General features: G+C 48.3%; 1 protein-coding gene across 1 annotated transcript in view; it reads left to right on the top strand.

Annotated features, from left to right (window-relative positions):
• Positions 1 to 1,438: 1,438 nt before the first annotated feature.
• The window catches only part of LOC139278243 (adhesion G-protein coupled receptor G2-like), a 108,680-nt gene continuing 83,406 nt past the window's right edge, over positions 1,439 to 26,712 (top strand). Inside the window, exons 1-4 of the mRNA XM_070896882.1 lie at positions 1,439 to 1,475; positions 8,324 to 8,362; positions 22,598 to 22,639; positions 26,426 to 26,467. The gene's annotated coding sequence lies outside the window, so the exon portion shown is untranslated. The remainder of the gene's footprint in view (positions 1,476 to 8,323; positions 8,363 to 22,597; positions 22,640 to 26,425; positions 26,468 to 26,712) is intronic.

The following is a 26,712-nucleotide window of genomic DNA, read 5'->3' as shown; positions in this document are numbered from 1 at the left end:
AACTTTCTGTGTGCCATCCCTATTTAGTTTTGATCACTCCTCTGAGGCTCTCCTCTCTCTGTGGGCCTGTTGGGAGACAATTCATGGGATGGACAGCAGGAGAGCGAAATTGCCCCATTTATAGCCTCATTAGCAAAACACTTTTCACCCGGGGGAGGGCGGCACTACCGCCTCCCAGGAAATTGCGCGGCGTTTGCGAAGGCGCTGGCCTGAGTCCTCACCACCCCACGCCAACCCATTAATGACTGCGGGGGTAATTGCCCGTGGGTCACGAAGCTGGCGGGCATTCGGTCTCGGGGCACTTCTTAAAGGGGAAGGTACCAGCGCCACGGGCCACCATCTTGTTTTGCCTGCTGACTCTCGAGTCGGCTCCAGCATGGCAGAGACCCTCCCCTTTAATTGAAGGCGAGAGGCGTTGAAGCATGTCAGTGCTATGTGGAGCATCCGCGTAGTGCTTCCTTCAGCACCTCAGTCGAGTCCTGGTTACCGCCTCCAAAGGAAGTGAAGCGCGTAAGATTGCGCTCCTCTTCCTTTGAGGGGTGGTAAGGGAAATTCCGCGGCAGGGGTAGGACTTCTGCGCCGGACACCAAATGTCCCTGCACCAGAGGGTTACCATCCCCAATCGAGGCGCAAGACAATTTCATGGCCCAGATGTCGTAAAGCAATTGCCCATTGAGCCATGACACATGGAGGGCAGGCAGCCTGGAAATAACGTGGAGCTGTTTCTGTTGGTAGTAATGCTGCCAACAGCAAGACAAGTTCAGCTGAATGTTGATCTGCACTGTAGCAAAACTGTGTGAAACAGAAAGGGGTACAAATTCCCCCCGCCCGAAACAGGGCGTGCCCACTCCATTTCGATGTTTTTTTTACCACAGCTGCGGTTTAGGTCGACTCTTTTGCAAAATTGCGCTCTTTGTTTTTTTTTTGTTTTGATCTGTCAGTCGGTCATAACGGGGACGGTGACGACACCAGAGGGGCAAAAACGTGGTGGTGACAGCAACTGAGGGGCAGAAGTTGGGGGCGGTGCGGAATCCTCACTGCGATTATGACATCACGGCGTCACGTCACCTCGGCTCTCCCCTTCACTTAAAGGGAAGAGCATCCGCGCTTTTAAAACTTGGTAGTAATGCTGCCAGAAGCAAGACATGTTCAGCTGAATGTTGATCATTTTCTCATTACCTTCGTCTTCTGCACTGTAGCAAAACAGAAAGTCTCTGTCTTTTAAACACCCAGCAATAGATTGAAAATATGCAACTTAAATAAATGCAGGAAATGCTGTCTGTACACAGCAGGTGCATGAGCATCTGTAAAGAAAAAATATTAGTTAACTTTACGAGACCCTTCATAAAAGCTAAAAAAGGGAGGGTCTGACCAAATATATAATGTTTATTTCAGATTTCCAACATTTACAGCTGTTTCTTTTATCTCTACAGATGAAGATTCGAACAATCTTTCTGGACGGCAGAAATGCAACAGTTAGTGATCTAATTTCTAAATGTCACTAGGAATCTCTGCTCTATTTTAGTTCCTTTACCTTACTGACTGAATACAGCAGAAAGATAAAATGTTGTGACAAGCCTTGAGGGATAAAAGGGAGAGATAGAGCCTCATGTGAGACACAGAGAGCAATGTTCCATTTAAAAAGCACCTTTCACCACCTCAGGATGGAGTACTTTGAAACATAGTCACTGTTGTAAAATAAGAAACATGGCAGCCAATGGTTGCACAGCAAGGGCCCATGATTAGCAATTAGTTGAATGATCAGAACACCTGTTTTAATGATGATGGATGAGGGATAAATGCGAGCCGGGACAACTCCCCGGCTCATCCACAATTGGAGCCACCGATCTTTCATGCCCACCTGCGAGAGCGGACACAACCTCAGTTTAACTTCTCATGTGAAAGATAGCACGCACATCATTCCCTCAGCACGGCACTGAGATGTCAGCCGTGTTTGCTTGTTTAAATCTTTGGAGTGAAACTTGAACTCACAAACTTCTGATTCAGAGGTAAAGTTGCTGTGCCTGAATAAAGGCTGAGTTCTTGAACCAAATGATTCTGGCTTGAGACTGGATGGAGCAGAAACTGACCAAGGCCAATAATATGTGTGGATTTTATAACGGGGAAGTGAATACTACTGGAGTAGTAAGTGAGCTAACACATCAGTGATAGCACCGGGCTAGTGCTAATCTGTGTGAATCATCACAGATTGGAACTGAAGATAGGTACAACGAAGGACAGTGTTGCCAGGCAATGGAGTTCATTGTTGAGGGATATCATGGAAATGGGAACATTGAATAGACTAGTTTGAGAGAAGTAGCAAGAAAGCTAAGAATGCTGGGTTTACCATTGAGGCTACCTCAGCTGTGGCTGCAACAGACAGTGCAGGATGAAAGAAGACGGTAAAGCTAGGATGAACATACGTCCCCGTTTTCCATGGACAATCCTCAGATGAGGTAGTGTGACCTTGGGCAAGCAATGTCCCCGGTTCAAAAACTTATCCGTGAAGTGTACCCCTGAGCAGTGAGTGTACCCGCCTGAGCTGTTACTTTGCGGTTCTACGGCTAAATTAAACAACTTATACAATGGCCAGATTGATTCACCACGTATGTGTGACTGGGCAGTCTTTCTGTACAGTGTTTCTGAGCCTCCAGCTGGGTTTATGCAACTGGATTGATGGCGCTGAATGTTGCTGGGAGCAAGGCAACTGGAGCAGGTGTGGGAGAGGCCGCTGGGAAGGGCTCAGGCACCGTCACCAGGGGAAAGGTGGCACCCTAATCCTAGACACTGGGGGGAGTGGGTCAGGGTGACCTCAGTCGTGGGGGTGAGGGGGTAAGGTGTGTCCTCAGTCGCGGTGGAGTGGGACTTCAGGTGTGTCTTCAGACGTTGGAGGGAGGTGAGGTATGTTCTCAGTCATGGGGAGGGGTGCGGTTGTGGGGAAGGTCAGGTGTGTTCTCATTTGCTGGGGGGAGGCGACATCAGGTCACTGCGGGGAGGGGCGGTGTGGGGTAAGGTGTGTCCTCCTCAGTCACTGAGGGGAGCGGGGTGAGGGGTACGGTGTGTCCTCGGTCACTGGAGGGGGGGGAGGGTATTGGGTGAGGGGTATGATGCGCCCTCAATCGCTGGGGGGTGAGGGATATGATGTGCCCTCAGTCACTGGGGGGTGAGGGGTAAGATGTGACCTCAGTCACTGGGGGGCAATGGGGTAAGGGGTACGGTGTGTCATCCTCCGTCACTGGGGCAGGTCAGGTGTGTCCTCAGTTTCTGCGGCGGGAGTCAATTGTCTGAATGCACTTCAATATTGGGACATCACAGCCACAGTAATTATATGCACATTTGTTTTGCAATTAGTAATGAATATTTGCAACTGTTAAAATCTCGGCTTTTTTTACCTCACTATGCTGCGCAACTGACATTTTCCGTCCTGGCTACTTTGCTGTGCTCCCACCCTCTGTGTCCCTGGATTAGGTTTAGAAAATATGGTCACTCTTGGCAAAGGAACCAGTGCAGCATATGGATCTTTTGAAACAGGATGTTTCACCTCAACAAGGCAGAGACGCAATGTATGGGGAGGCTGAGCTTCAGAAGGCCCAAAGTTACTGACGTATGGCCCCATGTTGCATCAGAAATTGGAGCCTCACACTGCAGCACACACGGCACAGCTGTGGCTATGAAGGTAATGGTGGCTCTCAACTTCTGCCACAACCTCATTCCAGGCTCAAACCATCGACCAGCAACATCAGTCAGTTTGCTGTCCATCAGGCCATCATGCCATCATTTATGGGATCTAAATTCAGCACACATGTGAAAATCATTTATCAAGTGCCCCCTTATCCTCCTCCTCTCTGTAAAGTCTGAACCCTTCCAATCAGTTTTCCGCCACAGCCACAGCACTGACACGACCATTGTCAAAGTGACAAATGACATCCTATATGACTGTGACTGCGGTACACTAACCCTCCTCATGCTTTTCCATTTGTTCTCAGCCTTATACATGATTGACCACAGCATCCTCCTCCAACGCCTCTCCTCCGTTGTCCAGCTGGGTGGGACTGCACTCACTTGGCTCCATTGCTATCTATCCAGTCGTAGTCATAGAATCTCCTGTAAGACGTTCTCTTATCTCTCCTGCACCATTACCACTGGCGTCTCTCAAGGATCTATCCTTGGCCCCTCCTATTTATCATCTACATACTGTCCCTCGGCGACATCATCTGAAAACACAGCATCAGATTCCACATGTATGCTGACCGCACCCAGCTGTAGCTCACCATCACCCCTCTTGACCTTTCCACTGCCTCTCATTTGTCACTTTGCTTGTTCAACATCCACTACTGGATCAGCAGAAATTTCCTCCAATTAACAATTGGGAAGACCGAAGCCATTGGGTGGAATTTTCCGGGAGGGTCAGCGGTGGTGGGTCAAGTAGGAAAGTAGATTTTTTTGAGAGCGGGTCAAGAACCCGCTGTCATCTCGCCACATAATGCCTTTCACAATAGCGCATCTGTTATCTCAACAACAACAACTTGTATTTATATAGCGCCTTCAACGTAGTGAAACATCCCAAAGCGCTTCACAGAAGTATTATGTGATAAAAATTTGACACAGAGCTGCATAAGTAGGTGACCAAAGGCTTTGTCAAAGCGGTATGTTTTAAGGAGCGTCTTGAAGGAGGAAAGAGAGGTAGAGAGGTTTAGGCAGGGATTTTCAGAGCTTGGGGCCTAGGCAACAGCAGGTACGGCCACAAATGGTTGAGCAATTATAATCAGAGATCCTCAGGAGTGCTGAATTAGAGGAGTGCAGACATTTCGGGGGTTGTGGGGCTGGAGGAGATTACAGAGATAGAGAGGGGTGAGGCCATGGAGGGATTTGAAAATAAGAATGAGAATTTTGAAAGTAAGGCATTGCTTAACCGGAAGCCAATGTAGGTCAGCGAGCACAGGGTTGATGGCTGAGCTATTAAGACATGAGCAGCCGAGTTTTGGATCACCTTTTGTTTACGTAAGGTACAATGTGGGAGGGCAGCCAGGAGTGCGTTGGAATAGTCAAGTCTAGAGGTAACAAAGGCATGGATGAGGGTTTCAGCAGCAGATGAGCTGAGGCAAGGGCGGAGATGGGCGATGTAACAGAGGTGGTTAGTCATGCTGCAGATATGTGATCAAAAGCTCATTTCCGGGTCAAATATGACACCAAGGTTGCGAACAGTGTGGTTCAGCCTCAGACAGAAGTTGGGAGAGGGATGGAGTTGGTGGCGAAGGAACGGAGTTTGTGGTGGGAACTGAAAACAATGGCTTTGGTCTTCCCAATATTCAATTGGACAACATTTCTGCTCATCCAGAACTGGACGTCGGACAAGAGCCTGACAATTTAGAGACCATGGAGGGGTCGATAGAAGTGGTAGTGAGGTTGAGCTGGGTATCATCAGCGTACATGTGGAAACTGACGTTGTGTTTCTGGATGATGTTGTTAAGGGCCAAAATGTGGATGAGAAATAGGGGACCAAGGACAGATCCTTGGGGGACACCAGAGGTAACGTAGCGAGGGTGGGAAGAGATGCCATTGCAGGTGATTCTCTGGCTATGATTACATAGATAAGAATGGAACCAGCTGAGTGTAGTCTCACCCAGCTGGACGACGGTGGAGAGGCATTGGAGAAGGATGGAATGCTCAACCATGTCAAAGGTTGCAGACAAGTCAAGAAAGATGAGGAGGGATTGTTTGCCTTTGTCTCAGACCCGAGCCGCAGAGGCGGGCGAGCCAATTAAAGCGATTCTTGGCTTGTTGACACACCCATAATAATGCTTTTAACCTTACCTTTTAACTTTAACTGCTCACCCACTGGGTCCACACTACTCGTGAACCACATCTGTTAACCTGAAGCGGGAGTTGAATGGCCATTGAATCAGCTGATTATTTGACTGCTTGAAATGTGTTATAAAAGCTCCCACCTCACAGCTGTTCACTTTCCAAGTGCAGAAGTAGTTGCTTACTCCATTTGCAACAGAGATTGGGCATTATGCAACCTGCAAGTGTTTGGAGCAAACTCTCCAGCCAGTGTTATCTCATTGCACGAGGATGAGGGTGAGTGTGAGGATTGGCTAGTGAGATGGGAATGTGATCATGTAGATAGAGAGCGGGATGGGTGGAGGTGCAAGGTAAGTTGGTATGAGTAAGGAGGTGCAGGAGTAGGGCAGGGAAGGCGGAGTGATGGGGATGTAATGAGAGGCGCAGCAGGATGAAGGTGAGCGTGGCTTTAAACTCACATTTCCTGATCTATTGAGATCATTAAAATGTTTGCGTCACTGCACCCAGGTCCTCCTGATGACAATCCTCATGACCTCCTCTGCAATGTGCAACCAATATCTTAGTCTCCTGTGGAGGTCTCTTCCACCCATTGGAAGGGAAGAGGACCTCCCTGCATGCTCTGACTCCCTCCATATGCTTAACAAGCCTCATTGAGGTAAGTTCATTTTAGGCAGCGGGATGGAGTGACCTGCCACCGACACCAGCCGCTCCGGACCCGCCGAGGTGAGCAAATTGTCGGCCATTGTCCACAAACTATGTTCTCTAGCCACCGAGTCTGCCCCCCTCCTTAACCACTGTCAGAGATTTGAGCCAGACTATTTGCAACCTCTGCACCCTATTTGACCCTGAGCTGATCACCAAGACTGCCGACATCCACCTCTGTAAAATCACCCATATATGCTCCTGCCTCAGCCTATCTGCTGCTCAAACCCTCATCCTTGGCTATCTTGCCTCCAGACTCAACTAACCCAATGCACTCCTAGCCGGCCTCCCACCTGGCACCCTCCTTTAACTTGAGCTCATTCTAAACTCTGCCATCCAAATCTTAACTCACTCCAAGTCCCATCACCCTGTGTTTGCTGACCTACATTGGCACCAAGTCTGTCAATGCCTTGTTTTTAAAATTCTCATCTTTGTTCAAATCTCTTCATGTCCCTACTTAACTCTGTAATCTCCTCCAGCACTACAACCCTCCGAGATCCCTGCACTCCTCCATTTGTGGCCTCTTGTGCACCTCTGATTTTGTTTGCTCTACTATTGGCAGCTATGAGGTAATGCTATGCAATGTTCTGAACATGAGGATGCGAGTGTTAAACAAAATTATGTACTTATTAGTCACATCGTTAACTATACAACTTTAGTTTTATTAACCACCTATGAACTGCTGTGATCTGACAATTTTCACAACCAATCCATAAGACCCTACTCTGCACTGTTACCTCAACCATGCTGCCATTTAATATTTAATCAACATTCTTGTTTCATCTCAAAGCTTTATAGTGATCTGTGTTGAATGCCACCTGTCATCTCTCTGCATTGACCCTCTCTGCCTGGATGGCTTTGGATTTTTACACATCGGTTAGCATCATTGGCCACTGAACCCACCTTTGTGTCATCTGAAACTTTGGAAATATTCTAACTTTTGAGTCATTTATAGAAATTTAAAATAACAGCAGCCCCAATAGTAACACATGTGGGATTTCACTAGCAACTACTTTCTCCTCCGACATCTCCCTAACATATATCAATGTTTCTTTTTATCTTACCATTAACAATAACAACAACTTGTATTTATATAGTGCCTTTAACGTAGTGCCCGTGACAGCTGTAGGCCGTTTGCGGCGCAAAAATTAAAGGAGAGGTGCGGCAGTAAAAAAAATTTAAATGGCTAACTTATCACAGCATTCTGGATTGCAGATCGCAGGGTCCGTGCCGGGATCTTGCAGCCCAGCATTCCGTTTGTGTGCTGGGCTGCTGCCACGGCACCCCGCTCCCTGGTGATCCAGTGAGTACCCCATCTCCCTCCCTCAGAGTCGGCAGCTTGGCCTTTCCCTCGTGGTTGTTACCGGGTGGTACCAAATTTGTGGCTGCAGATGCCTTGAAGCAATTGCACATTGAGCCATGACATGCAGAGAGCAGCGAAACATGGTATTAAGTTGGAGCTGCTTCTGTCTGCATACTTGCATCATAATGCAAGTTGGTAGTAATGCTGCCAGAAGCAAGACATGTTCAGTTGAATGTTGATAATTTGCTCATCACCTTCACCTTCTGTAGTTTAGTAAAACTGGGAGAAACTGAAAGTCTCTGCCTTTTAAACACAATGGTTTGAAAATGTGCAACTTAAATAAAAGCAGGAAATGCTGTCAGTACACAGCAAGTGCATGAGCAACTGTAAAGAGAAATTATTAGTTAATATTACGGGACCCGTCATGAGAACTAAAAAATTGATGTTCTGACAAAAACAAAGATTTTTTTTCAGCTATCCAATATTTGCAGCTGTTTCTTTTTATCTCTACAGAAAAGCGCAAGAAAGATTGTGAACAGCAGGAATTCAACGGTCAGTGATCTAATTTTTAAATATCATTAGGAATCTCTGCTCACTTTTAGTTCTGTTACCTTATTGATTGGGTACAACAAAAAGATGAAAAGATGTGACAATAGTTCAGCAAAGAGGGAGAGAGAGAGAAATGGATAAATTTTGCATTGATAAAGCACCTTTCATGACATAATAATTTCCCAAAGTGCAGCACAATGAAGTACTTTTGAAGTTTAGTCATTGTTGAACCATGGCAGCCAATGTTTGCACAGCAAGGACCCATGATTAGCAATTAGTTGAATGATCAGAACACCTGTTTTAATGATGATGGATGAGGGATAAATGTTAGCCGGGTCAACTCCCCGGCTCATCCACAATTAGACACACCGGACCTACTGGTGGGGTTGTGGAGCGGAGTCATCAGCCAGGTGTAGAGTGGATCGCCCTTGTCTCTGAGCAGGCACCCTCGGGGTGGACGTGGTGGCAGGAAGATTGCTGGCACAGTGGACTGGCGCAGGATGAAGGCATCATGACTGCTGCCAGGATAACGGACATTCACCATCATGATGTGCTGGGCGTGGTCGCGCACCAAATGCACATTAAGAGAGTGGTAGCCTTTGCATCTCAGTATTAATATGTAGCACCCACAAAGCTATGTGTGTGCAGTCGATGGCACCCTGTACTATGAGGAAACCTTCCTGCTTCTCTCTGTTTAGAAAATGAAGTCCCTTCTCCTGGTGTACAGAGCCTTTGTGACCTCCCGAATGCAGCGATGGATGGCGAACATCGAGATGTTAGCTATATCGCCTGTTCCCGTCTGCAAGGTTCCGCTAGCAAAAAGATTCAGGGCCATGGTCAGCTTGACGCCACTGGTAGCACTGTCGCCCTGCTCTGAGGCTGCAGTTCAGCTTCCAAGAGCTGGCAGAGTTTGTGAACTTGGTGAATCAGCGCCTTCGTATACACTGCTCCTGGCTTAGGCGTACCCTGTACCCGTAGAAGTTTTCTGGGATCTAAATTCCGCATATGGGAAAATTATTTAAAAACTCTATCAAGTGCCCCCTCATCCTCCTCTTCTCTATAAAGTTTAAACCGTTCCAATCAGTCTTCCACCACTCCCACAGCACTGACACGACCCTTATCATAAGTGACATCCTGTATGACTGTGGTACACGAACCCTCCTGATGCTTTTCCAGCTGACTGCAGCCTTATACATGGTTGACCACCGCATTCTCCTCCAATGCCTCTCCTCTGTTGTCCTGCAAGTTGGGACTGCCCTTGCCTGGTTCCATTCCCATCTATCCAGTTGTAGCCATAGAATATCCTGCAGCAACTTCTCTTACCTCTCCCGCAGAATTACTTCTGACGTCTCCCAAGAATCTATCCTTGACCCCTCCTATTTCTCATCGACATACTGCTCCTTGGTGACAACATCCGAAAATACGTCAGATTCCACATGCATGCTGACAACACATAGCTGTAGTTCACCAGCACCCCATTTGAACCCTCCACCACCTCTCGTTTGTCACACTACTTCTCCGACACCCACAATTGGATGAGCAGAAATTTCCTCCAATTTAAAAATTGGGAAAACTGACGCTATTGTCCCCACCTCAAACTCCGTTCTCTAGCCATCGAGTCCATCCCCCTCCTTAGCCACTGTCTGAGGTTGAACCAAACTCTTCGCAACCTCTGCACCCTATTTGACCCCGAGATGATGACTAAGACTGCCTACTTCCACCTCCGTAAAATCACCGTCTATGCCCCTGCCTCAACATATCTGCTGTTTAAGCCCTCATCCACAGCTATGTTACCTCCAGACTCAACTAATGCGCTCTTGGCTGGCCACCCACCTGGCATGCTCCATAAACTTGAGCTCATTCAAAACTCTTCCACACATATCTTAACTCGCATAAGTCCATTGCCCTGTACTCGCTGACCTACTTTGGCTCCATGTCCCTCCCTATCTCTCCAACCTCCTCAGCGCTACAACGCTTCAAGATCTCTGCCCTCCTCCAGTTCTGGCCTCTTTACCGCCCGGATTTCATTAGCTGCACTATTGGCAGCTGTGCCTTCAGCTGCCTAGGCCATAAGCTCTGGAATTCCCTCCCTGCACCTCTCTGCCTCTCAACCTCTCTCACCTCCTTTAAGTTACTTCTTAAAACTTACCTCTTTGACCAAACTTTTGGTCACCTGTCCTAATATCTCTGCATCTCTGTTGTGTATGCAGTAACTGTTAGACTGAATACTGTTTAACTCCAAGAGGTATGACCTTGGCTCCGCTTTATTAAGGCCCAAAGTGACTAATATACAAAATGGCTGGCCTTTTATACTTGGGCTGTGCACACGAGCGTGCAGCCCAATGGCCCACAACAGTGATGCCATCTAGTGGCTAGTGATCCCAAAAGTACATACATGACAATGCCCCATCTCTGAGATATTAACACAGTCTTTTACAAATTGAGACGGTCCGGTATTTTACGCTCCCGGGTTGACCATCTCTTTTCAAGTCCAGCCTTGGATGAGTGTTCAGAGTCTGTTGTGACTGGTGGTTGGGTGACTGACCTGGTGGGAGTGGCAATGGCCATGTCAGGGATTGAAAGTCCCTATTCACTGATGACAACTGAGTCCTCTGATGACTGGGGGTGGGTTGGTTGGTCGTCAATTGTCTCTTCCTCCGATTGTTCCGGTTCGTCTGTGTACCACGGCTTTGTCTGATCCATATGTTTCCTGCATGTTTGCCCATTTTTGAGCTTGACAATAAATACTCTGTTGCCCTCCTTGGCCATGACAGTACCAGCGATTCACTTGGGACCCTGACCATAATTCAGAACATATACAGGATCATTTACAGAAATATCGCGTGACACAGCTGCGCGATCGTGATACCCTTGCTGACTTTGTCTTCTATATTCAACATGATTATTCAAGTCAGGGTGTACAAGGGATGGCTTGGTCTTAAGACCTCCCTTCATCATTATTCAGCAGGCGAGACCCCGGTAAGCATGTGTGGTCTTGTCCTGTAACTAAGCAGTATGCATGACAGGCGGGTCTGCAGTGACCCTTGAGTTACTCGCTTCATACTGTGCTTTATGATTTGGACAGCATGTTCTGCTGCCCATTTGATGCAAGTTTGAATGGTGCTGACCTTACATGTTTGATACCATTGAGTTTCATGAACTCTTGAAACTCCTGATTGGTGAAGCACAATCCGTTGTCGCTAGCAACGATGTCAGGCAGACCATGTGTCGTGAACATGATACTGAGATTCTCAATGGTAGCTGTGGATGTGCTGGATGACATGATTATACACTCTATCCACTTCGAATATGCATCCACCACAACTAAAAACATCTTCCCCAGGAAGGGACCTGCAAAGTCTATGTGGATCCTGGACCATGGTTTGGACGGCCACGCCCACAGACTCAGCGGCGATTCCGCTGATGCTTTGCTGAGTTGCAATGCAAGTGTTGCACTGATGCACACATGATTCCAGCTCAGAGTCAATTCAGGGCCACCATACATGAGACCTGGCGATGGCTTTCATCATTACAATGCCAGGATGTGTGCTATGTAGCTCAAGTGCAAATTTCTCTCTCCCTTTCTTGGGCATAACAACACGATTGCCCCATAGTATACAATCCGACTGAATAGACAGTTCGTCTTTGCGATGAATGTAAGGTTTGCTCTCCTCGCACATTTGCTTGGGTATGGCAGACTAATCACCTTTGAGGATGCAACTCTTCACCACTGATAATATCGGGTCCTAACTGGTCCAGGTCTTAACTTGTTGAGCCGTGTCAGGGATTCTTTCACTCTCAAAAGCATCCATAGCTAACAATAGGTCCGCCGGTTGTAGCATTTCCACCTCAGTGTGGGCAACGGCAGACGGCTCAAAGCATCGGCACAATTCTCGGTGCCAGGTCTATGGTCAATGACATAATCATAAGCGGATAATGTCAGCGCCCACCTCTGGATGCGGGATGAAACATTGGTATTGATACCTTTGTTTTCAGAGAACAGTGAAATGAGTGGCTTGTGATCTCTCTCCAGTTCAAACCGGAGACCAAACAGGTACTGAAGCATCTTTTTAACCCCATACACAAGGGCTAGTGCTTCTTTCTCTACCATGCTGTAGGCTCTTTCCACTTTAGACAAACTTTTTGAAGCATACGTGACTGGTTGAAGTTTAAGCAACTCATTAGCTTGTTGGAGTATGCAACCAATTCCATATGACGAAGCATCACAGGCCAATACTAAATGTTTACATGGGCCATAATGTACCAGCAGCTTGTTAGAGCAAAACAGATTAGTGGCTTTCTCAAAAGCTCTGTCTTGAGACGCACCCCATACACAGTTGTTGTCTTTTCTTAGCAGCATGTGCAGTGGTTCTAATAAGGTGCTCAATTTAGGTAGGAAGTTACCGAAGTAGTTGAGAAGACCCAGGAATGAACACAGCTCCGTTACATTCTGCAGCTTGCATGCATTCTTGATGGCCTTGGTTTTCGCGTCCGTGGACCTGGTGCCGTCAGCAGCAATTTTCCTCCCCAGGAATTCGGCCTCTGGTGCCATGAAGACGCACTTCGAGCGTTTCAGTCTGAGTCCCACTTTGTCCAGACGATGTAGAACCTCTTCCAGGTTGTTCAGATGTTCCTCGGAGTCACGACCTGTGATCAGGATGTCATCTTGGAACACGACGGTTCTGGGAATGGATTTCAGTAGACTCTCCATGTTCCTCTGAAATATTGCTGCAGCCGAGCGAATTCCAAAAGAGTACCTGTGGTGTATGTAGCACTCAAATCACTGACTTCACACGGTCTGGTGTTGTAGTAACTGCTGTGACCTTAGTCCTTTATTGTGTAACTCCAGAGTGCCTCTCAGGTGTGGTGGGCAGCCTTTTATACTCTGTCTTGCAGGTACTTTCAGGTCTCCTACCACAGCGCCCTCTGTGGCACACCATTGCACTTATACATTCAATGTACCTGGACAATACATAACATCTCACTCCCCGCCCCCCCCAGTTCCAAGAGCCATTGCCAGTAACCTCGGCCTTGTTCGTCCTGGTTGATTTGTGAGTGTGAGTCCATGACCATCCACTTCCCTCTTCTTCCCCATGTAGAGATTATGCTTGCAATCCGGTGCAAGCACGTTGGTATTAGCAGTCCTTACATGGGTGATGAAGTCACGGGTATAACCTCCAACAGATATACATGGACAGTACATTTGTATGGTACATATATTGTATGGTACAGATGTTATGTTAAAAGGTTGCAGGTACACTGAACAGTTATTTAATCCCAGCTCACTGGGTGAGGTACGGTGGCGGTATGCTGCCCCTTTTTGCCCGAGGTAATGGGCTGCGCTGAGACAGGGTATTGTAACTAGTGTGTTGCCTCTGTTCTCAGGAGTCGCCTTAGTGGCTCATCTGCAGCTGCTGAACCATTGCATGAATCACGTAAAATCGAAAATCGCCTTGGTCCATTAGGCATGTTAGTCACGGACTCCTTAACACTTTTACTTGTACCTTGTGGTATTAACTCTTTTCGTAAATCATTCATATCCATCATTTTAAACACAGTACCCATATAGCATCAAAATATTAACTCTTATCCTAAATCATGTCATCATACAAATCACATTACTCAATTAGACTTGCTCTTGCCTTACAAAAGTCACTGTGGGGACCGCCAACGGTGTAAGGCCCTTTTAAGGCTCCCGGATGCATTTCCCTTTTAAGATGCCATCTTGTGGTTCCCACGAGGCATCCACTGGGCGCCACCATTTTAGTTGCTCTGCTTGCCTTTGTTCTGCTGAACTCTGCTGCTCTTGAGCTCGCTGGCGTGGCGTTTTAGGAAGAACTAGAAGGGGTAAAGAAGGAAGAAAGAAGAAAAATGGCCAAGAACGATTGAATCTTGAATTGTGGCAGAAATGGTTCTGTGGATTCGATCAGTCATAGTCCCTGTGGCCTCCGTAACTTCCGTAACTGCTGCCTAATCCGCCGCTCTGGCTCTTGTGCCCACCCGAGTAGCTGTCGTGTTCTCCCGGGTCATACCTGCTGTCGCTGTAGCCTCCGCCGCCGCTGCAGCCTCCTCTCCTGCCGTTCTGGCCACCGCTGTAGACTCTGCCGCCGCTGTAGCCTCCTCTCCTGCTGTTCTGGCCACCGCTGTAGCCTCAGCTGCCGCTGTAGCCTCCTCTCCTGCCATTCCGGCCGCCACGGTAGCCTCCTCTCCTGCCATTCCAGCCGCCGCTGTAGCCTCCGCCGCCGCTGTAGCCTCCTCTCCTGCTGTTCCGGCCGCCGCCATCCCAGCCTCCACCGTAGCCGCGACCGCCGCCCGACTTTCTCTCCGCGTGGGCCCCCCCCATTTGTCGTCCGTCGATGGATTTCCTGATCAACGCCTGCTTTTCCAGGATCTGCTCGTCTGTGGAGGCTGAGGCTGCAGGATTGCTTGAGGTCAGGAGTTCTGGGCTGCTGTCGCCTGTGTGGGAATTTAGACTGCGGATGAACGGCTTCTTTCTCCTCCAGCTCGGTCGGCGCTGCTCTTTGGGAACCCGGGGAACAGCAGTCTGTGGAGGAATGAAGTCTTCCCAGTTCCCACGGCCTTTCACCATCCACCTCCTGCCGAGAAGCGTCGGCCCATCGCCTGTAATGACCCACAAAGGTAAACCATGCGTCTCGCCCCCGTGAGATACCTGCACTTCCGCTCTGTCAAGAACAGGTATCAGTTCCCTGGTGTAGGTACGCAGTTTCACCGTGACCGGGACTAGCTTGGGTCGTGCAGCTGGGTTGACCCACAGTTTCTCAAAAGTTCTCTGACTCACCAACGACGGACCCGATCCAGTGTCCACTTCCATACTCACTGGGACTCCGTTGATCTTGACTTCCATAATCACTGGGGCCGAATCGTCGGTACACGTGTACAGTCCAAACAACGCCTCATCTTCTTCTGCCTGCTCCTCGCTGAATGGTGGATCCTCTACCATCTCCTCAGCCAGACGGTAAGTCAGGTTTCTGTTGCACATACACTGAAGGTGGCCTTTCATGTGGCAGGTATTGCACGTATACTCCACAAACCTGTACCGGTGAGCCCCATGGCTATCCTGAGGACAGTGCCTGCCGGGTTCGAGTCTGTGTGGATCATCTGCTTGGTGCTGCACGTCGAGGTCATAAATGCCCTGCTGATGGTGATGGCTTGCTTCAGGGTGACTGTGGGTTCAGTGGATAGCAGCTTGTGAAGGAGACCCTCATGGCCAATCCCCATAACAAAGATGTCTCGCAACGCGTTGTCAAGCTGTGTGCCAAAATCACACGCCGCCGCGAGTCTCCTGAGGTCCGCAGCATATTTGGTGACATCCTGGCCCTCAGGTCTGCAGTGTTGGTAGAATTTGTGCCGGGCCGTGAGGATGCTCTCCTTCGGTTTCAGTTGGTCACAAATGAGTGCGATCAGCTCCTCATATGACTTATCCCTGGCGCTCGCGGGCGCCAGCAAATCCCTGACGAGACAGTAAACCTCATCATCACATCTGGAGAGCAATATCGCCTTACGCTTCTCTCTCAGTGCGTCCGTGTTCCCCGTCAGCTCGTTTGCTGTGAAGTAGTACTCGAGCCTTTCCGTAAAGGCCTCCCAATCATTGCCCACCATAAAATCCTTTAGCAAGCCCAGAGTAGCCATGGTTGCGTGAAGTTTGTCCGTGTCCTTGTCGCCAATGTGGTGTATGTAGCACTCAAATCACTGACTCCACACGGTCTGGTGTTGTAGTAACTGCTGTGACCTTAGTCCTTTATTGTGTAACTCCAGAGTACCTCTCAGGTGTGGTGGGCAGCCTTTTATACTCTGTCTTGCAGGTACTTTCAGGTCTCCCACCACAGCGCCCTCTGTGGCGCACCATTGTACTTATACATTTAATGTACCTGGACAATACATAACAGTACCTGTGATAAATAAACAGTCCTTTATGCGTGTTAATGCACTTAAGTCTCTTCGACGTCTCGACCAGCTCCCGTGTCATGTAGGCCGATGTGAATTCCAGTTTAGTGAACGACTTCCCCCTGGCTAGCGTTGCAAACAAGTCATCAGCCTTCCGTACCGGGCACTGATCCTGTTTCGAAACCCTGTTGATCGTAGCCTTGTAGTCTCCACAGATTCTGACTGTGCCATTACTTTTCAGCACAGGAACAATGGGGCTGGCCCATTCATTAAATTCAAACGGTGATATGATCCCTTTATGCTGGAGTCTGTCCAGTTCGATTTCGACCTTCTCCCTCATCATAGACGGAACTGCCCGAGTTTTATGATGGATGGGTCTTGAATCCGAGTCCACGTGGATCTGCACCTTGGCTCTTTTGAAGTTGCCGACGCCTGGTTCAAACAACGAGGGGAACTTGCTCAGTACTTGGGCACATGTATTTTTCTCCAACGACAAAGCCTTGATGTCGTTCCAATCACATCTGATTTTTTCAAGCCAGTTTCTGCCGAACAGCGTTGGGCCACTGCCTGGGACAATCCATAGCAGCAACTCGTGACCCGCACCGTCATATGACACTTTAATTGTGGCATTGCCAATCACCGTTATGAGTTCTTTGCTGCTTGTGCGCAACCTGGCATTGACTGGACTCAGCCTGGGCCTCACAGCCTTAGTATCTCACAACTTGTCGAATGCCCTCTGGCTCATTATCGATTGACTCACCCCCATGTCCAGTTCAGTTGATACCGACACCCCATTAAATTTCATGTTGATCATTATTAGTTAGGAACGAGTACAGTCCATACACTTCCTCCTTTGGTATCTGGGATTGCGAATCCGGATCCGTGCTGCTCTGACCATCATCCTCCATATGGTGTGTAGCAGCACGCTTGCTCATCTGCGGACACTTTCGCTGGAGATGCCCCACTCTCAGACAGTCTTTGCAACTATATTGCTTAATTCTGCACTGCTGGTGCCGGTGATTTCCGTCACAACCCCAACATGGCGAAATCGGATGTACATACATGACAGGCTCGGCGTCAAATTTTGTCTGATTACGCTCCTGCAAAGCGCCTTGGGATGTTTTACTCAGTCAAGGATGCTATATAATACAAGTTGTTGTTGTTGTCTGAGGGTAGACAATATTTGTATTAAGCTCTCCTCTGGATCCCCTCAACATTTCTGTAAAAGCGACTATAAAACTGAGGAACACAGAGTTCTAGGAGTGTTGTATGGCTGTAGAACTGGGCAGAAAAAAGAATGGGTGATGCTCTGAAAGGTTATGAACATGAGGATGAGAATATTAAACACAATTACGTGCTTATTAGTCACGTCATTAACTATACAACTTTAGTTTTATTAACCACATGTGAACTACTGTGATCTGACAATTTTCAGAACCAATCCACTAGAACCTACTCTGCACTGTTACCTCAACGATGCTGCCTTTTAATATGTAATCAACATTCTTGTTTCATTGATTTGATGTTAGTGATTGTCCACTGGGAACCCACTTTGGTGTCATCCGAAACTTTGGAAATATTCTTACTTTTGAGTCACTTATAGGAATTTAAAATGACAGCAGCCCCAACAGTGACATGTGTTGAATTTCGCTAGCAACTAATTTCTGCTCCGACATCTTCCAAACATATAGCTGTTAAGTATCTGGACTTGTATATACGCTGTACAGCCACCAGAGGGCTAATTCCCCGGAGTCCCAAGGGAGCACAGGTATTTAAGGAGGCTTCACAGGTTGGAGAGGCACTCTGGAGACCTGCAATAAAAGACTAAGGTCACACTTTACTTTGAGCTCACAGTGTTCAGTCTGACTCTTTCTCCATACTTCACAACTGGCGACGAGATACAGATAGCAAACTCAAAGATGTAGAGAACAGTGGGCATCCTGGAGAAATTCTCGGAGGGAGATGATTGGGAATCTTTTGTGGAGCGACTCGACCAATACTTTGTGGCCAACGAGCTAGATGGGGAAGAGAGCGCTGCCAAACATAGAGCGATCCTCCTCACCATCTGTGGGGCACCAACGTATGGCCTCATGAAGAATCTGCTCACTCCAGCGAAACCCACGGAGAAATCGCATGACGATTTGTGCACACTGGTTCGAGAGCATTTGAACCCGAAGGAAAGCATTTTGATGGCGAGGTACCGGTTCTATACCTACAAAACATCTGAAGGCCAGGAAGTGGCGAGTTATGTCGCCGAGCTAAGATGCCTTGCAGGACATTGCGAATTTGAAGGGCATTTGGAGCACATGCTCAGAGACTTTTTCATACTTGGCATTGGCCACGAAGCCATACTTCGCAAACTTTTGACTGTAGAGACCCCAACCTTGAGTAAGGCCATGGCGATAGCCCAAGTATTCATTGCCACCAGTGACAATACCAAGCAAATCTCTCAGCACGCAAGTGCTGCTACAAGTACTGTGAACAAAGTGATGCTGTTTTCGAATCATAACGGACAGGGCAGGTCACACATACCAGCAGCTACATGTCCGCAGATGTCTATGTCCACCATCAAGGGTGATGAATGCGAGGCCATTAACACCTTGTTGGCGCTGCAGGGGTGATCATGGTTTCCATTCACGCCGATTTAAAGGATACATTTGCAAGGGCTATGGAACAATGGGACACCTCCAACGAGTGTGCAGGCGAGCTGCTAGGCCTGCTAAACCTGCAAACCACCACATTGCAGAGGAGGACAGAACCACGGAGGATCACGACGAAACAGAACCTCTGAGAGAGCGGGGCAGAGGTACATGGGATGCACACATTCACGACGAATTGTCCCCCGATAATGCTGAAGGTTGAACTAAATGGATTCCCGGTGTCAATGCAGCTGGACACGGGAGTGAGCCAGTCCATCATGGGCAAAAAGACTTTCGAAAGGTTGTGGTGCAACAAGGCCTCAAGGCCAGTCTTTATTCCAATTCGCATGAAACTTAGAGCTTACACTAAAGAACTGATTCCTGTAATCAGCAGTGCTACCGTAAAGGTCTCCTACAATGGAGCGGTGCACAAGCTACCACTCTGGCTGGTACCGGGCGATGGTCCCATGCTGCTCGGCAGGAGCTGGCTGGGAAAGATACGCTGGAACTGGGATGACATCTAAGCGCTATCGCCCGTTGACGACACTTCATGTGCACAGGTCTTAAACAAATTTCCTTCGCTGTTCGAACCAGGCATCGGGAAATTCCAAGGAGCAAAAGTGCAGATCCACCTAATTCCGGGGGCGCGACCCATCCATCACAAGGCGAGAGCAGTCCCGTACATGATGACAGAAAGGGTAGAAATCGAGCTCGACCGGCTACAAAGAGAGGGCATCATCTCACTGATCGAGTTCAGCGAGTAGGCCAGTCCAATTGTCCCAGTCCTCAAGTTAGACGACACCGTCAGAATCTGTGGCGATTACAAAGTATCTATCAATCGTTTCTCCCTGCAGACCAATACCCACTACCAAAAGCCGATGACCTCTCTGCAACGCTGGTGGGAGGAAAGACGTTCATGAAGCTGGACCTGACCTCAGCCTAGATGACGCAGGAACTGGAGGAATCACCGAAGGCCCTCACCTGCATCAACACGCACAAAGGTCTTTTTGTTTATAACAGATGCCCGTTTGAAATCCGATCAGTGGCGGCGATATTCCAGAGAAACATGGAAAGTTTATTTAAGTCTGTCCCACACACCGTGGTCTTCCAGGACAACATCTTGGTCACAGGTCGGAACACAATTGAGCATCTGCAGAACCTGGAGGAGGTTCTTAGTCTGCTCAACCACGTGGGGCTCAGGTTAAAATGCTCGAAGTGCATTTTCCTGGCGTCTGAACTTGGACCAAATGAAACTCAGATTCACGGACGACCCTGAGCAACCCATCTTGGACCCTACCTTTTTTGATCCCCCAACACACACACCAGTGGCAACCGGCACCATGGTTGACCGTCACTGCCCGGTAGATCAAAACGTGGACAAGCCAGGACCCATATATTATCTCTAGTCAAAAGCTGTGTGGGAGCTGGTCCAGTGTCCCAGTGGAAATGCAGGAAGAGATAAAGGTGTTCCAGCGGCGCAAAGCAGAAATGTCTATACAGGCAGACTGCCTTCAGTGGGGCAATCGAGTAGTGGTCCCCAAGAAGGGCAGCGACACCTTCATCAATGACCTCCACAGTACCCACTCAGGCATTGTAATGATGAAAGTAATAGCCAGATCCCACGTGTGGTGGCCCGGTATCGATGCGGACTTAGAGTCCTGCGTTCACAGATGTAATACATGCTCACAGTTAAGCAATGTACCCAGGGAGGCGCCGCTAAGTTTATGGTCTTGGCCCTCCAAACCGTGGTCTAGGGTACACGTCGACTATGCAGGCCCATTCTTGGGTAAAATGTTCCTTGTGGTTGTAGACACGTACTCCAAGTGGATTGAATGTGAGATAATGTTGGCTAGCACGTCCGCTGCCACCACTGAAAGCCTGCAGGCCATGATTGCCACACATGGCTTACCCGATGTCCTGGTGAGCGACAATGGGCCACGTTTTACCAGTGCTGAGTTCAAAGAATTTATGACCCGTAACGGAATCAAACATGTCACATCTGCCCCGTTTAAAGCAGCGTCCAATGGTCAGGCAGAGAGAGCAATGCAAACCATCAAGCAAGGCTTGAAGAGGGTAACTGAAGGCTCATTGCAGACTCGCCTATCCCGAGTCCTGCTTAGCTACCGCACAAAACCCCACTCACTCACTGGGATCCCACCTGCTGAACTGCTTATGAAAAGAGTACTTAAGACAAGGCTCTCGTTAGTTCACCCTGATCTATATGAACAGGTAGAGAGCAGGCGGCTTCAACAAAGTGCATACCATGATAGCGCAAATGTGTCACACGAGATTGAAGTCAATGATCCTGTATTTGTATTAAATTATGGACAAGGTCCCAAGTGGTTTCCCGGCACTGTCGTGGCCAAAGAGGGGGCAGGGTGTTTCGGGTCAAACTTTCAAATGGACTCATTCACCGGAAACACTTGGACCAAATGAAACTCAGGTTCACGAACTATTCTGAGCAACCCACCTTGGACCCTACCTTTTTTGATCCCCCAACATACACACCAGTGGCAACCGGCACCATGGTTCACCACGAAGCAGAACCCATCATCCACAGCAGCCCTACAGGGCCCAACACACCAGGCAGCCCAGCAAGGCCAGCTGCACAGCAGCCCAGCGAGGGCCCAGCAAATGATTCAACAACACCAGCTTTCACACCGAGACAATCAACCAGGGCAAGAAGGGCCCCAGATCAACTCACATTGAAAATAGTTACACTATTGACTTTAGGGGGGAATGTTGTTATGTATCTGGACTTGTATTTACTCTGTACAGCCACCAGAGGGCTCATTGCCCGGAGTCCCAAGGGATCTCATAATCCCTTGGGAGCACAGGTATTTAAGAAGGCTTCACAGGTTGGAGAGGCACTCTGGAGACCTGCAATAAAAAACTACGGTCACACTTTACTTTGAGCTCAGTGTTCAGTCTGACTCTTTCTCCATACACTACAATAGCAATGTTTCTTTTTATCTCAACATCAACATCAACAATAACAAGAACAACAATTGTATTTATATAGTGCCTTTTAACGTAGTACCCGCGACAGCTGGAGGCCGCTCACGACGCAAAAATTAAAGGAGAGGTGCGGCAGTAAAAAAAATTAAATGGCCGACTTAGCACAGCATTCTTGATTGCAGTTTGCAGGGTCCGTGCCGCGATCTTGCAGCCCAGCATTCTGTTTGTGTGCTGGGCTGCTGTCACAGCACCCCGCTCCCTGGTGGTCCAGCGAGGGCCCCGTCTTCCTCCCGCAGTCAGGCGGTCACAAATCGCCGGCCGCAGATGTCTTGAAGCAATTGCACATTGAGTCATGACGCGCAGAGGGTAGGGAAACATGGAATTAACTTGCAGCTGCTTCTGTTTGTCTGCGTTTTCCATCATAATGCAAGTTGGTATTATGCTGCAAGAAGCAAGTCCTGTTTAGCTAAATGTTGATTATTTTCTCCTTACTTTCATCTTCTGTAGTTTAGTAAGACCGTGAAACAGAAAGTCACTAAACAGATTGAAAATATGCAACATAAATAAAAGCAGCAAATGCTATCACTACACAGCAAGTGCATGAGCATCTGAAAGAGAAAATATTCATTAACATTACGGGATCCTACATGAGAACTAAAAAAAGGATGGTATGACCAAAAAAGAATGTTTATTTCAGATTTTCAACATTTACAGCTGTTTATTTTTATCTCTACAGAAGAACGATGCAACAGTTGGTGTCAAAAGCAGAATTGCAACGGTCAGTGTTCTAATTTTTAAATGTCATTAGGAATCTGTGCTCACTTTTAGTTTCTTTAACTTATTAACTGGACACAATAGAAAGATGAAAGATTGTGACAATTGTTGAGGGGGTAAAAGAGAGAGATAGTGAGAGAAAGACAGAGAGCAATGCTTCATTTACAAAACATCTTTCACAACCATAGCATATCCCAAAGTTCATCAGTTAATGAAGTACTTTTGAAGAATCATCATCATAGGCAGTCGCTCGGAATCAAGGAAGACTTGCTTCCACTCTTAACATGAGTTCTTAGGTTGCTGTACTGTCCAATACCAAAACTACAGTCTCTGTCATAGGTGGGGCAGATAGTCGTTGCGGGAAGGGGTGGGTGGGACTGGTTTGCTTCATGTTTTTTCCGCTGCCTGCGCTTGATTTCTGCATGCTCTCAGTGATGAGACTCGAAGTGCTCAGCATCTTCCTGGATTCGCTTCCTCCACTTGGGGCGGTTTTTGGCCAGGGTCTCCCAGGTGTCAGTGGGAATGTTGCAGTCTATCAGGGAGTCATGAAAGTGTCCTAGTAGTGTTTCCGTTGCCCACCTTTGGCTCATTTGCCGTGAAGGAGCTCCGAGTAGAGCGCTTGCTTTGGGAGTCTCGTGTCTGGCATGTGAACTATGTGGCCTGCCCAGCGGAGCTGATCAAGTGTGGTCAGTGCGTTGATGCTGGGGATGTTGGCCTGGTTGAGAACGCTAATGTTGGTGCGTCTGTCCTCCCAGGAGATTTGTACGATCTTGTGGAGACATTATTGGTGGTATCTCTCTAGCAACATGAGATGTCTACTGTACATGGTCCATATTTCTGAGCCACACAGGAGGGCGGGTATTACTACGGCCCTGTCAACCATGAGCTTGGTGACAGTTTTAAGGGCCTGGTCTTCAAACACCCTTTTCCTCAGGCGGCCGAAGGCTGCACTGGTGCACTGGAGGTGGTGTTGGAATTCGTCGTCAATGCCTGCTCTTGTTGATAGGAGGCTCCTGAGGTAAAGGAAGTGGTCCACTTTGTCCAGGGCCGCGCCGTGGATCTTGATGATTGAGGGACAGTGCTTTGCGGTAAGGACAGACTGGTGGAGGACCTTTGTCTTGCTGATGTTTCGCATAAGGCCCATGCTTTCGTACTCCTCAGTAAATGCGTCGACTATGTCCTGGAGTTCAGCCTCTGTATGTGCGCAGATGCAGGCGTCATCCGCCTACTGTAGCTTGATGACAGAGGTTGGGGTGGTCTCGGACCTGGCCTGGAGACGGCGAAGGTTGAACAGATTCCCACTGGTTCTGTAGTTTAGTTCCACTCCAGCTTGTTGATTGTGAGGTGGAGCATGGCAGCGAGGAAGATTGAGAAGAGGGTTGGGACGATGACGCAGCCCTATTTGACCCCGGTCCGGACATGGATTGGGTCTGTGATGGATCCGTTGGTAAGGATCACAGCATGCATGTCATCGTGGAGTAGGCAGAGGATGGTGACGAACTTTTGGGGGCATCCAAAACGGAAGAGGACACTCCATAGACCCTCGCGGTTGACAGTGTCAAAGGCCTTTGTAAGGTCGAAGAAGGTCTTGTATAAGGGTTGGTTCTATTCTCTGCATTTTTCCTGCAGTTGTCGCGCTGCAAAAACCATGACCGTTGTGCCCCATAGGGGACGAAATCCGCACTGTGACTCCGGGAGGAGCTTCTCAGCCAGAGGGAGAAGAGAGTTGAGGAGGACTCTAGCGCCGACCTTCCCAGTGGCTGATAACAGGGAGATTCCCCTGTAGTTGCTGCAGTCGGACTTGTCCTCTTTTTTAAAGATGGTCACGATCACTGCATTTCTGAGATCTCTCGGCATGCTCTCCTCCCTCCAGATGAGAGAGATGAGGTCACATATTCGCGCCAGTAGTGCCTTTCCGCCATACTTCAGTGCCTCAGCAGGGATTCCATCCGCTCCCGAAGCCTTGTTGTTCTTAAGCTGCTTTATGGCTTTTACTACCTTGTGCAGTGTTGGGGTTTTACTGAGGTGGTGGCAAGTAACGTGCTGCGGGATGGAGTCGAGAACACGCGAGTCAAAGGCACTTTTGAAGTATAGTCACTGTTGTAATATAGGGAAACACGGCAGCCAATGTTTGCACAGGAATGACCCATGATTAGCAATTAGTTGAATGATCAGAACACCTGTTTTAATGATGTTGGATGAGGGATAAATGTTAGCTGGGACAACTCCCCGGCTAATCCGTAATTAGATCTACTGGTGGGGTTGTGGAGTGGAGTCCTCAGCCAGGTGTAGAGTGGATCGCCCTTGTCTCTGAGCAGACACCCTCGGGTTGGACGTGGTGGCTGGAAGATTTCTGGCTCAGCGGACTGGCGCAAAATGAACGCATCATGACTGCTGCCAGGATAACGGACATTCACCATCACGATGTGCTGGGCGTGGTCGCACACCAAATGCACATTGAGAGTGGTAGCCTTTGCAGTTACTGTACATCTCAGCATTGATACGTAGCACCCACAAAGCCATGTGTGTGCAGTTGATGGCACCTTGCACTATGGGGAAGCCCGACACCCTGGCAAACCCTGTTTAGAGAGAAGACCATGAAATCCCTTCTCCTGGTGTACAGAACCTCTGTGACCTCCCGGATGCAGCGATGGATGGCGAACTGCTCTGAGGCTGCAGTTCAGGTTCCAAGAGGTGGCAGAGTTCTGTTAACTTGGTGAAGTGGAGCCTTCGTATATACTGCTCCTGGTTTACGAACTGGTCGGAGAATTGCTCCCTGCTGACCATGAGTGGGTAATGCCTCCTGCTGAGAGCCCTCCTCCCTGTCCTCCTCCTCCCTCTGTGAGCAGCTTGTCTTTGCTGCCTCCGCTCCATCTCCCACTAATGCTGCAGCGTGAGGGTGACTGCAACTAGAACCCCCAAGACTGGGAGTGACTGGGGTAGTCGGAGGCCTTCCCAACATCCAGCAGTACTCCCTGCAAACTTTAACAACTTTTGAAATGTCTTCCAACAAGCCAGTATTGATTTAAACTCTGCAAGAACTAGTACAAGAGAAAAAAATCAACTTACCTACAAGTAAGTAAGTGGTGGGTCCCTCGCGCAGCTAAACAAACGCTCAGCTGTGCGTGTTTAGGAAAGGGCTTTGTTTAGAACGGCGAAATTCAAAATGGAGGACGTGTATCAAATTAGCGTCATGATCGTCTCACTCTGAATACTGCCGGCACACTCGTGTCCTGCCCGTGCTATCACCCTCACCAAGGTGGCGCCCAGAGTGGGCCGTGCCAGACGTGGGTGGAAGCCATATGGCCACCATTCTTTCTCCGAAACCGGCCTTAACGACCGGCATTAAGGTGCTGAATTCCGTGGCCCAGATGTCTTGAAGCAATTGCACATTAAGCCATGACACACAGAGGGCAGGCAAGCCTGGGATTCATGTGGAGCTGCTTCTGTTACTTGCATCATAATGCAAGTTGGTACTCATGCTGCCAGAAGCAAGACATGTTCAGCTGAATGTTGATTTTCCCATTACCTTCACCTTCTGCACTGTAGCAAAACTGTGAGAAACAGAACGTGTCTGCCTTTTAAACACCCAGCAATAGATTGAAAATGTGCAACTTAAACAAAAGCAGAAAATGCTGTCAGTGCACAGCAGGTGCGTGAGCATCTGAAATATAAATTATTAGTTAATATTACGGGACCCGTTATGAGAACTAAAAAATTGATGTTCTGCCATAAACAAAGATTTTTTTCAGATTTCCAATATTTACAGCTGTTTTTTTTATCTCTACAGTACAAGACTGCAAGAAATATTGTGAACAGCAGGAATACAACGGTCAGTGATCAATTTTTAAATGTCAATCGGAATCTCTGCTCTCTTTTAGCTCCTTTACCCGATTCATTGGGTACAACAGAAAGATGAAAAGATGTGACAATAGTTGAGCAAAAAGCGGGAGAGGGAGAAATTGATCAATCTTGCATTGATAAAGCACCTTTCACGGCATCGTGATTTCCCAAAGCGCAGCACAATGAAGTAATTTTGAAGTATACACTGTTGAAACAAGACAGCCAATTTTTGCA

This window comes from Pristiophorus japonicus, chromosome 13 (assembly GCF_044704955.1).
Source record: "Pristiophorus japonicus isolate sPriJap1 chromosome 13, sPriJap1.hap1, whole genome shotgun sequence".
Lineage (NCBI taxonomy): Eukaryota > Metazoa > Chordata > Chondrichthyes > Pristiophoridae > Pristiophorus > Pristiophorus japonicus.
The sequence above is the reverse complement of the archived record's forward strand: the minus strand, read 5'-3'. Positions and strand labels throughout refer to the sequence as shown.